This window comes from Hibiscus syriacus, unplaced genomic scaffold, assembly GCF_006381635.1.
Source record: "Hibiscus syriacus cultivar Baekdansim isolate YM2019G1 unplaced genomic scaffold, ASM638163v2 tig00000329_pilon, whole genome shotgun sequence".
Classification (NCBI taxonomy): domain Eukaryota; kingdom Viridiplantae; phylum Streptophyta; class Magnoliopsida; order Malvales; family Malvaceae; genus Hibiscus; species Hibiscus syriacus.
Window position 1 is genome coordinate 1,841,936 of NW_024061782.1, and position 9,777 is coordinate 1,851,712.

Consider the following 9,777-nt stretch of genomic DNA (forward strand, 5'->3'; position numbering starts at 1 on the left):
GCATAATATAGCCATCAAACCATATTTCTGCTTTTCCTGTAAGATACATAGTAGCCACTTCTACCCTTTGATCTACAGGAACATTGCATAAGGAAAAATACTTGAGACACTTCTGCAGCCACCCCCTAGGATTTATCCCCTCAAAAAATTGCAATTCTATTTTGGGTCTATGCCACATAGTCCCTGAACTGCTAAATGAACCCCCTGGTCCCCTATTTTCAGTTTCCAATCCCATCATAACAGGTTTATTATTACTGTTGTCACCCATTTGGTTCTCAAGCCTAGAACTGTTCTTAAGGGCTAAACAAGCATCATGCTTATCCTTCAAAATCCCAGGTTCATCAGTCTTATAAGAAAATCTAGATTTATCCTTAACTACAGTCACCAAAACAGGATTTTTCTCCCCATTTTTAGAACTATTAAGAGTATATACCTGATCCCCTGCAGACTGTTCTTGTTCACCATTTCTTCGAGTTAAGATCTTCAGTATATCTTCCACGTAACTGTGATTCGTGGTCACCCTTACCTCCAATGCAGTAATCCTTGTTTCCTGCGTCTCCCCCCATTTAGGTGGATTAGTCTCGTTCTGACCTTGTTTTACCAAAGCAGCAAGGTTTTCAATATGTTTATGAATTCCAGCTAAATCAGAATCTGCCATAGATTGGTTCTTCTTTGGCATGCCCTCAAAAAAAATTGCCAGAATCGTAGCTCTGATTACCAATTGTTATGGTTCGAGGTAAGTAGAAGAGAAATTGAAAAGTAGGTAATAGGATTAGAGAGAATTTTGAGAGAATTTAGAGAAGGAAAAACTTGTTCATTCATAACATACTGGAAAATATTTACTCAACCAATTTATTTAGTTACAAAGATTACCGAAGGATTGCCAGCTGGCTGTCCTTTCTAACAAAATATAACAACTCCTAATAATTTGTCTTCTTCTGCAGATATTGGTCTAGCGGACTTGGGGTGCTCTCATTCTTCTTGGGCCTGCTCCAACCACGTCTGATCTGAATCAGCCTGCTCCACTTCAGGTAAATCATTAGCCCCTTTCTTACGTGTCTTAATCCCTAATTTCTCTTGCTCAATCCCTAACATTCGCGTTTCTTCCCCCAATTCTTCCTCGTGTTCTCGCCCTTCTCCTCCAACCATGACAGATTTCCTTTGTCAAATTTAGAGGAATTGCTAGCAAGTACATCAATATCTGCTGAAACTATAAGCACTCTTTGAGTAGTTAATACTCCAGCAGCATAGCCTCTCAGAGTTTGTTGCCAATGGACCTATGGATATTGAAACAACATATATTGTTAGAAATCATACCCATTAGCATATTGTTTTCACGAAACGTGCAGTCAAACTAGAATACTAGATATATGGAAATATAATATCTTAAGCATATACGTCATATTCACTATTTAGTTGCAACAAACAAACAAATTTTCTTTTGCCCCGAAAAATGCAAGTGTTTTATAGACCATATCTACAGAAAAGTTGAATTACACACCTGAAGCACAATCTCATTTGCGTTTAACCTTACGTACTTTTTCCCTTCTGTTTTTGTCGATATATAGTGACCATCAGAATTTGGAAGCCAGGACCCTTGAAACAACTTTGTCAAACCAATTTGCTTCCCATTACAAGCAAACATCAAAGTGGACTCTACAATCGTATAAGATATTGATCACAGTATGTGTGACAAATGATGGCATCCGATATGTAGAAACAAATGTCACCAATCACCTATAGAAGTGGAAAATATACGACCGACTTCTGTGTCAAACATAAATGGAATAGGACCCTGAACAGAATTAGCTTTTGCATCCACAGGTTCATCAGGTAAAAGATTTGGTTCATATGCACCAATTTTGTCATTAGCTTCTTGTAAAGCTGCACCAGGAAGAATATACAGAGCCATTCCGGAGTTATATTCATCAAGAATAGCAAATTTATTGTCATTGGGACCGATGAAAGCTGCATCACATCCTACATATTCGAAAGGAAAATATCATAAGTAAATAATCTTTGGGCATATACAATGAGAAAATAGCAGGTAAAACAGCCAAAGAAAAATACCTTGGATTGTGCTTCCTTTTTCTGTTTGAGAACTTGAAATCATTATTTTCCCAATAAAGGACCACTTCGTTTGTACTTCCTCTAAACTCATAAATAATGAGAAACAGATTCCGCTTCTTACCATAAATCATATGTTTAGGATAGTATTCCACATTCCCTGGGAACTGAAAGCAAAATCTATTGTTAAGATCACAACCTCATTATAGCATTAAAAAATCTCTTTAAGCATTTACCGATGTTCAAACTTTCTTGTAAACACTATGTGCTCCAGAACAAAGATTGTAAGCCATGATGTTCATGCCATCTACATAAAAAGCCCCGACAGGGTAATGAAGAACTCGATTCTCCTTGTTGAAAAAATTGAGCTCCAATAAAAGTCAGCCAGGTGAGATAAAGTTAAACTAAAGGGCACATAGATATTGATGCAGAACCAATTCACCTGGAAAACAGGAATATCCTTCAGTTTATTTTTAGAATCCATAATAGTGATGAGAGGCAGCCTAGATATAGGGGCAATTTTAGCATGACCTTCCATGAAATGCTGCAATAACTGATAAAGAGTTAAAAAGCAAATCAAACAGTTAAGAGCTCTTGAAAATGTATTTAACATATAATTTAGAAAATAATATATCAGATAAATAACACCATTTGAAATGAATCAATTTGAAAGAAGCATACACTATAGAGGAATGCCTTCCGAGCAATGTCAGAAATTGTAAGACGACTTTGGCTGTCATGAAATACATAAATTGTCAAGAATGATGCATGATTAAATAAAAATTCTAAGATCGTATCATCAAATAGAATCATATCGAGGTAGGAATTTATCCAGAACCCTAAAGAATACCTCTATTTGTGTGATCATTAATCCGAATTAAACATTTCAACATCCAATCTAAATATGTTTATCTGCATCCAGATTCCTAAACCCCAAAGTGCTTATTAAAATCCTGTACACTTGCTTGAGAGAAGAAACTTAACTCACCCCTTCATGTGTTGTTCTTGCAGTTTCACTTGAAGATGATGATCAGCTAAAATACCAGAGGAATCCATGGATGAGAGCTTCTCCTTTAAGATAGATGCTGCACATTTATCACCTTTTCAGCAGATATAGTCAAAGAATTAAGTAGACTAACACCACAAACAACAATCATAGTGATCTTCAGAAATATAACATAATGCAAAGAGAAATTTTTTAAAAAGAATAAACAGCTCTCCTTTTTTTCTAATCGGAAAGTTAGGAAATGTAACCAACATTATCAACATAAAAACTGAGCAACTGCTCAAGAAAACATGAATATAGATTCTTTAAGAAAAGCACCCAAGAAATAATACATTTGATTCTATTTCGATCACATCAACAAGGTGCAACTACTAACTTTGCTTAAGCTTGTTCCAATAAGAAATCAAACGTCATCCTATATCGGAACCATTTTTATAACATTCTGTATGACTTCACACTTGTCATCGAGGTATATTAAGGAATATAGAACTGGAATAAATTACATAAAATAGAATACTTTCTCTGTATGAAACAATGTAAGTGTAGGAAGATTAATTAAACAACCACCTGAAGATCCCCGGCACTTTGCAGAACAGCAAAGAGCTGTTTCCTTCCCTAGCATAAGCAGCTCTATTCTTTAAGTTGTTGCCACTGATCATACTCTGTAACAAAAAATGCACATTATTCATCAGAAATTAACAAACAATTTATATAGCAATGAAATAGGTGAGGCGAGTGCCCTTAACTGCGAAAAGCAAAGCTGCTAAGTTCAATTTTGATTGAACTTCAAAAGCTCTGATTCTTGGTAGGGGATAAACTGCTTCCCCACCCTGCTGAGAAAGAAGGCGTGGGATTTCCAATGATTCAATTGCTGCAAAGGAAACATCTAAAGACCAGCATATGTGATTTTTAATTAGGATACATATATATAATATATAGGTATATCCTCCTACTCCCTTCCTAGAAAGTCTGTCCGTAAGCAGGCTCAAAGGAATTTACTTGCGCTGGAAATATATTATGATTAACTTCCAATCGTGTTTTCCAAACTTGTAGAGTTACATCTTTGGAAAGAATGACAAGTAAACCCAGCGGTGAAAGCCAAGCAACTGATGCGATAGGCTGAGAACCCACCTGAGTACTTCATGGCAAAAACATAGTACCTCAAAAAATGTGCCTAGAAAGGCTAGAATTTCTTCCTCTACCTTATCAACACACATAACACATAGGCTTGCAAACAAGGAAAATTGGTGATGAAATAGCATACTAAATAAAAATGACAGAAAAAGTTGCTCACATTCCAATCATAATAGGTCTTTCTGTTGATACGTCCCATGCAAGAAGCGTACCACGTCCATCACCAACAAAAGTCCATTCCAGCATCGGGTGAAAAGCAAATGCACCAGCACCAAGGAGCTTAATGGTACAATCAACTGAAGGAAGCAAGACAGAAAAGGCAATATGGTATAGTGCAGGAGTAATATAATAGATTAAAGAAAGGATTCATTTTTTCCTCGACTTACGTTGTAGTGTATAAAGAACCGCATATGTATGAATGTTGTATGCCCGAATCAAACCTTCTGCACATGCTACATACTATTTTTTTTAGAAAGAAAGATACAAGAACCAGAAAACAAACAACTGTTCAGTACATTCTTAATCATAATTTAGCAGTTATATAATGACTGATGTAGAAAGATAAATAAACCAGCTATTGGTATAACAGCAATCTGATTAGCTGGATATGTCGCAACAAAAAGATAGGGGGTAGTTATTCAGAATTTCAGAGGATATGGATAGAGTAGGTTTTTTTGACTGTTTGCAACATGATTTAATTTGATATTTTGGAGATTCAGTTCCAGCCAAAATGAAAAGGTCCATTTCCACAATTATTTCATTAGAATTAAATGTAACAAGCATTCTGTAAACACCATTTTTTATCCAGCATTGCAACAACCATCTCGTGCCCATACTCTGCTGTTCCCCACGCCAATGCTCTGCCCAACCACAGCTAGCACACCACCAAATGCCAGCCCATACCCTGTTGTTTCTGCACTAATATTATAGTAATGCAGCACTAACTCTATTATGCTGCCACCACTAATATTTGTTGGCCACTCATGCTAGTAGTGCTCTATTATAGATTGTTTATTTTTCTTTGTAATGGGTATTTAACCCACACGAGAAAGCAATGAAGTGGGGGGAGTTCAGATTCGAAAAATGTGAGAGGGGATTAGAACTAAACAGCAGATTGTAGGGGATTTTCTCCCCATTTTTTCAAGAAATCAATACAACATTCAGAGGTGAATTTTTCTTTTTTTTTTTTCTGTGAATTTTGTTAAAGCCTTAGCTCTATATATTATATTTAGGGTTAATTACCACATAGGTCCCTTTTATTAGACCGTGTATATGCTTTTTAGTAATTGGTTTGAGCTGTTTTGATCTTTAGTTCGAATTTCTGGATCTAATGTGCTATTTACCTTTATTTAGTTTGTTTAGAAGATGCTCAGGTTTAAAATAGGGTGAATCTCGTTTCCGTCCCTCATAGTTAGCCGCATATTTATATTTGGTCACTAATTCCATCTTTTATCTATTAGTTTCGATTTATGCTACATGTTTTGTTTTATTTTATTTCGGTCATTTCTCATATTGTTATGGTTCTGCTGGTTTTTATTATTTATATTTTGGTCACTATTTTAGTCATACTTTATTTGTTTTTTATTTCATTGTAGTCACATTCTGATACGCCATTTATTCGAATATAGCAATGAACTTTACTTTATTTAATTGTAGCCACTAATGAAATTTATTTTCTTGTGATTTGGGCATGTAATGATTATTTTATTTATTTTGGTCCTTGTTACTACCGTGTATGTAATTTACTACACGTGTGATTCCTTTTGGCTTTGGTATTTATATTTATTTTTTTAATTAATTATTATTGATTTATAAAATACTTATTTTTCTTCAATAATATTTTAAATTCACTCGAATATTTTCAAGACTAACGATTTGTAAAAATGGGCGTGGAAAATATCGCTTGATTGAAGTGGTGTAATCTGATACGACATTCGAACAAATGTGAATTTAAAATAAAATTGATTTTTATTTTGCTAATTAATTCTTTTATTTAAGTTGAACAATGTGATGCATGTTACTAAATAGCAATTTAATTTCACGCAAATGTCGATTTTCATTTTATATTCGATTCACATTTTTTAATATTAATGAGGAGGGAATATTCTTTAACTGATAATAAATATTCGAGTTAGCTTTCCCGACGGAGGATTGCTAATTTTGAGATTTCTTTTCAAGTTAAAGAATTTTCTCTAATTATTTAATTTAAGTAAATTAATCAATGTTCTCTAAATAGATCATATTTTAATTTTATATTCGATTTGTAATTTCCACCATTTACGACAATGTGTAAACGACACAGTGCCAATTTTGGGCATTGTGGGGGTGCTTACCCTTCCCCACAAGTAATCGACTCCCGAATCCATTTAAATGAATCTTTGGTAATGCAGACCGAATTTTGTCTTAAAAAATTATTTTTCTTAAAATTGTTTTTAAAGACGTTTTTAGGTATTCGACCTACCTACCCAAAGGTTGATGGCGACTCCCTTTTCCATTTTATTTCAATCAATTCAAAATCACCAAATTTTCCAAATTAAAGTCGTAATCGTTTTTTAAAACTATAAATAATGGTTTCACCTAAAAATGGTTATGACAGCTTGGCGACTCCGTTGGAGACGACTTTTACAGAGTCAGACTGTAGGTCGTTTACACATTGTCGTTGTGGTGGAAATTATGAGTTCGATTCTTTAGTTACTTATGATCGTTTTATTGAAGTTTTTAATTGCTTTATTTTTAATTGTCATACTAACATTTGAATTTTGGCTTTCATAGATCTTTCCAAGTTTTTGTCGAATGTTTTCTTTTCAGTCTTTTGAGTCGAAGGTAAGTACGCTCATCCTCACACACATCACGTGCAATTGCATGACATGAGCTCTAGATACGAGCTCTGAACCCTTTTAAGTGGGGGTGAAAATGACACCTTCGTGGGAATTTATTCTCCGTATGGGTCTAGCAAGTAACCTTCGGGATTCATATACCTTATGTCTTCATGTGAATTTATTCTCCATATGGGCATAAGGAAATGTATCCCCTCGAATTGAACTCAATCCGTTTAATCCTATAATGGATGAGGATTGAGGGTTTGGCAGCCCATGGAGGCACCGACATCAAGGACAATTTGAGTACCTTTTTTCCGCGTTAGAGTCGAAACCATACATATAGTGAACCGTAGAACGGTCAACATAGGTATAGTCATATCGAGCCTCTGTCCGTCAGTAGGTAGCCAAATTAAGTATACACAAAGGAGGAGCGTTTCTGAACCTTTCCTTTTGCTTTAATTTTTGAATAATAACATGCGAACTAGATACCATGTGGTTAGGATTAATTTCTTGTAAATACATCTTTGTGGGTAGATAGAATGTTTGGTTAGGAATGTTATCTAATAAAAGCATGCTCGGGTATATATCATGATGGGGTAGGTGTTATATTCATCTTTGAATAACACTTTTATCTGTATCAATTGTCTTACCTATACTAACTATTTTCCACTTCTTTTGTTTGTGTACACTAACCTATTTTTTCTTTTGTCTATATCATATTTCATAATTTTTTGCATTACATTGCATCGTCATAACATAATGCAAAAGTGTTGATCAGCAAGGGGATATTCATGAGAAAATCTTCACAAGAAGAGATAAAAGTTTTCAATTAAGCAATCACATACACAGACATACACCAAGGGCTAAAAGAAGTTCTGAGTACAAGAATGAGACTTGGTCGAAGATCGTGCAACAGTCAAGACTGAAGTGATGATTCACTGATCCAAGGAGTAATACAACAGAGGAGTCTTATCTAAAATCATCTCATCACTTATCACCAAAGAGCAACGCATTGGCTTCAGTACAACTGAGGCATTAACGGAGTTAGTATACAGAGCATTGATGGACATCAGATCCAAATACGAAGATCCTAGACGAAGCAGTGAGCTCGAAGATTGCGCAACATTCGAGACTAAAATGATGATCCATCGATCCAAGGAGTAACCCAGCAGTAAATTCTCATCTACAATCATCTTATCGCTAGTTATCAAGTAGCGACGCACTGACTTCCGCACCGCTGGGGCATTAACAAAGTTAGGATACAGAATACTTGAGGGGTATTTTCAAGGAAGAAGGTCCAAGATGAAGCGGCGATCCACTTCAGAATCAATATCTAATCGAAGGCATGTCTGTAAAGTGAATGTCTTGTAATGTGAAAGCTTTTATTTCTGGTGAAAATTATTCTAAGTTATTCATCGTAGGGATCAACATTTTTGCATTTTTGCATCTTTGCATCTTTGCATTTTGCATATGCATTTCATTTTAAGCATTTCCACATAAATAAGGAATTAATGTCATGCACATATCCCATATCCCAAGGACTACGATGTTAATCTCGTGCACAGTCACCACATAGAAATCTCCAGACATTCCTCTGAGAAATGTAAGGAACTGAAGCGCAAGATCTAGAACCTGATAAATTCAGGGGCAATGACAATCAAAGAAGAATGGGGGCATTGCATTTACCATTTTCATTGAGAGCATTATTTTGTTTGAACACGTTTTTGTTCTAGCTTTCATATTTGTTTGATCTTTTAAACGAATGAATTTATGTTACCTTCTAAGGTGGAATAATTGAACGAGTTTTAATCTTTATTTCTTTGAATATCGAATGAATTAAGGATTCTTTTAATTCTTCAAGAATTATAGATTTTTTGACATATGACAAGATTAGACCTTTCTTATCCTGTCCAAAGCCAAAATAAAATACCTTGATTCTTTACCCATAATAATTCATAGAGATACAAAGAGTCATACCCTTACCTTTATTTGAACCAATAAAGTCACACCATTGTCTTCTTAGACGCAAAACCAACATTTTTTCTACCAATAAAACCTGTAGACATTGAGCACAAAATGTTCACTGGAACATGAACCTTCTTACCATAAGACACAACTTGGGGCGTCTCTCATCAATTTTTTGAAGTTGAGCTTGAACAATTGAGACATGTTGGGAGAAAGAAGCAAAAAAAAATAATTCGAAATAATTCTATCATGCATTAATTACTTTGTTTTCATGTGAATAAAATTTAATCCTGAAAATCTATCCACCTGGGGATACCTCTTTTGCAAAGACTCCTGTGTATGAGATGATGAGCGTCTTTGTTTCATTTATCCATATATATATATATGTATATCCCTTGTTGTCCCCTTTTGAGCCTATAGTATTTTTCTTCTGATTCAACCCTAACCAAGGATCACCCTCCACACTAAGGGCATTGTGAATGAAATCTGCTCGCGTGAGTAAAGACATAGATTCAGATGAAATACCGAAAGGTGAACCAAATGCCAAGTGCGAAGATCCAATCAAAACAAAAAGAAAAGAAGCAAAGAAAAAAAAGAGGAAAACAAAGAAAAAAACAAAGATCAAAGATAAAAAAAACAAAAGAAAAAGAAAGGACAAGAAGAACATGCAAAGCTCCCTCGACTCAAGTGACACATAGAGTTTCAAACCATGAGATTGATCAACCATAATTATTCCAGAATCACTTCACTCGAAGATCATGGAGCATCCAAAGAAAGTCAAGAGAA

The 9,777-nt window shown here is 35.0% G+C and overlaps 1 long non-coding RNA gene across 3 annotated transcripts; it reads right to left on the reverse strand.

Moving 5' to 3' along the window:
* Nucleotides 1-833: 833 nt before the first annotated feature.
* On the reverse strand, nucleotides 834-4,681 carry LOC120171940. 3 transcript variants are annotated; one of them, XR_005520930.1, is made up of 11 exons: nucleotides 4,594-4,681; nucleotides 4,368-4,503; nucleotides 3,820-4,211; nucleotides 3,641-3,735; nucleotides 3,056-3,152; nucleotides 2,749-2,800; nucleotides 2,599-2,611; nucleotides 2,304-2,509; nucleotides 2,071-2,234; nucleotides 1,502-1,980; nucleotides 834-1,277 (listed from the first exon to the last, which is right to left on the reverse strand). It is a non-coding gene; the product is annotated as an uncharacterized LOC120171940 (long non-coding RNA). The 3 variants fall into 3 exon arrangements; XR_005520923.1 differs by having other exon boundaries at nucleotides 2,304-2,417; nucleotides 2,510-2,611; XR_005520922.1 differs by having other exon boundaries at nucleotides 2,304-2,611.
* Between the last annotated feature and the right edge of the window lie 5,096 nt (nucleotides 4,682-9,777).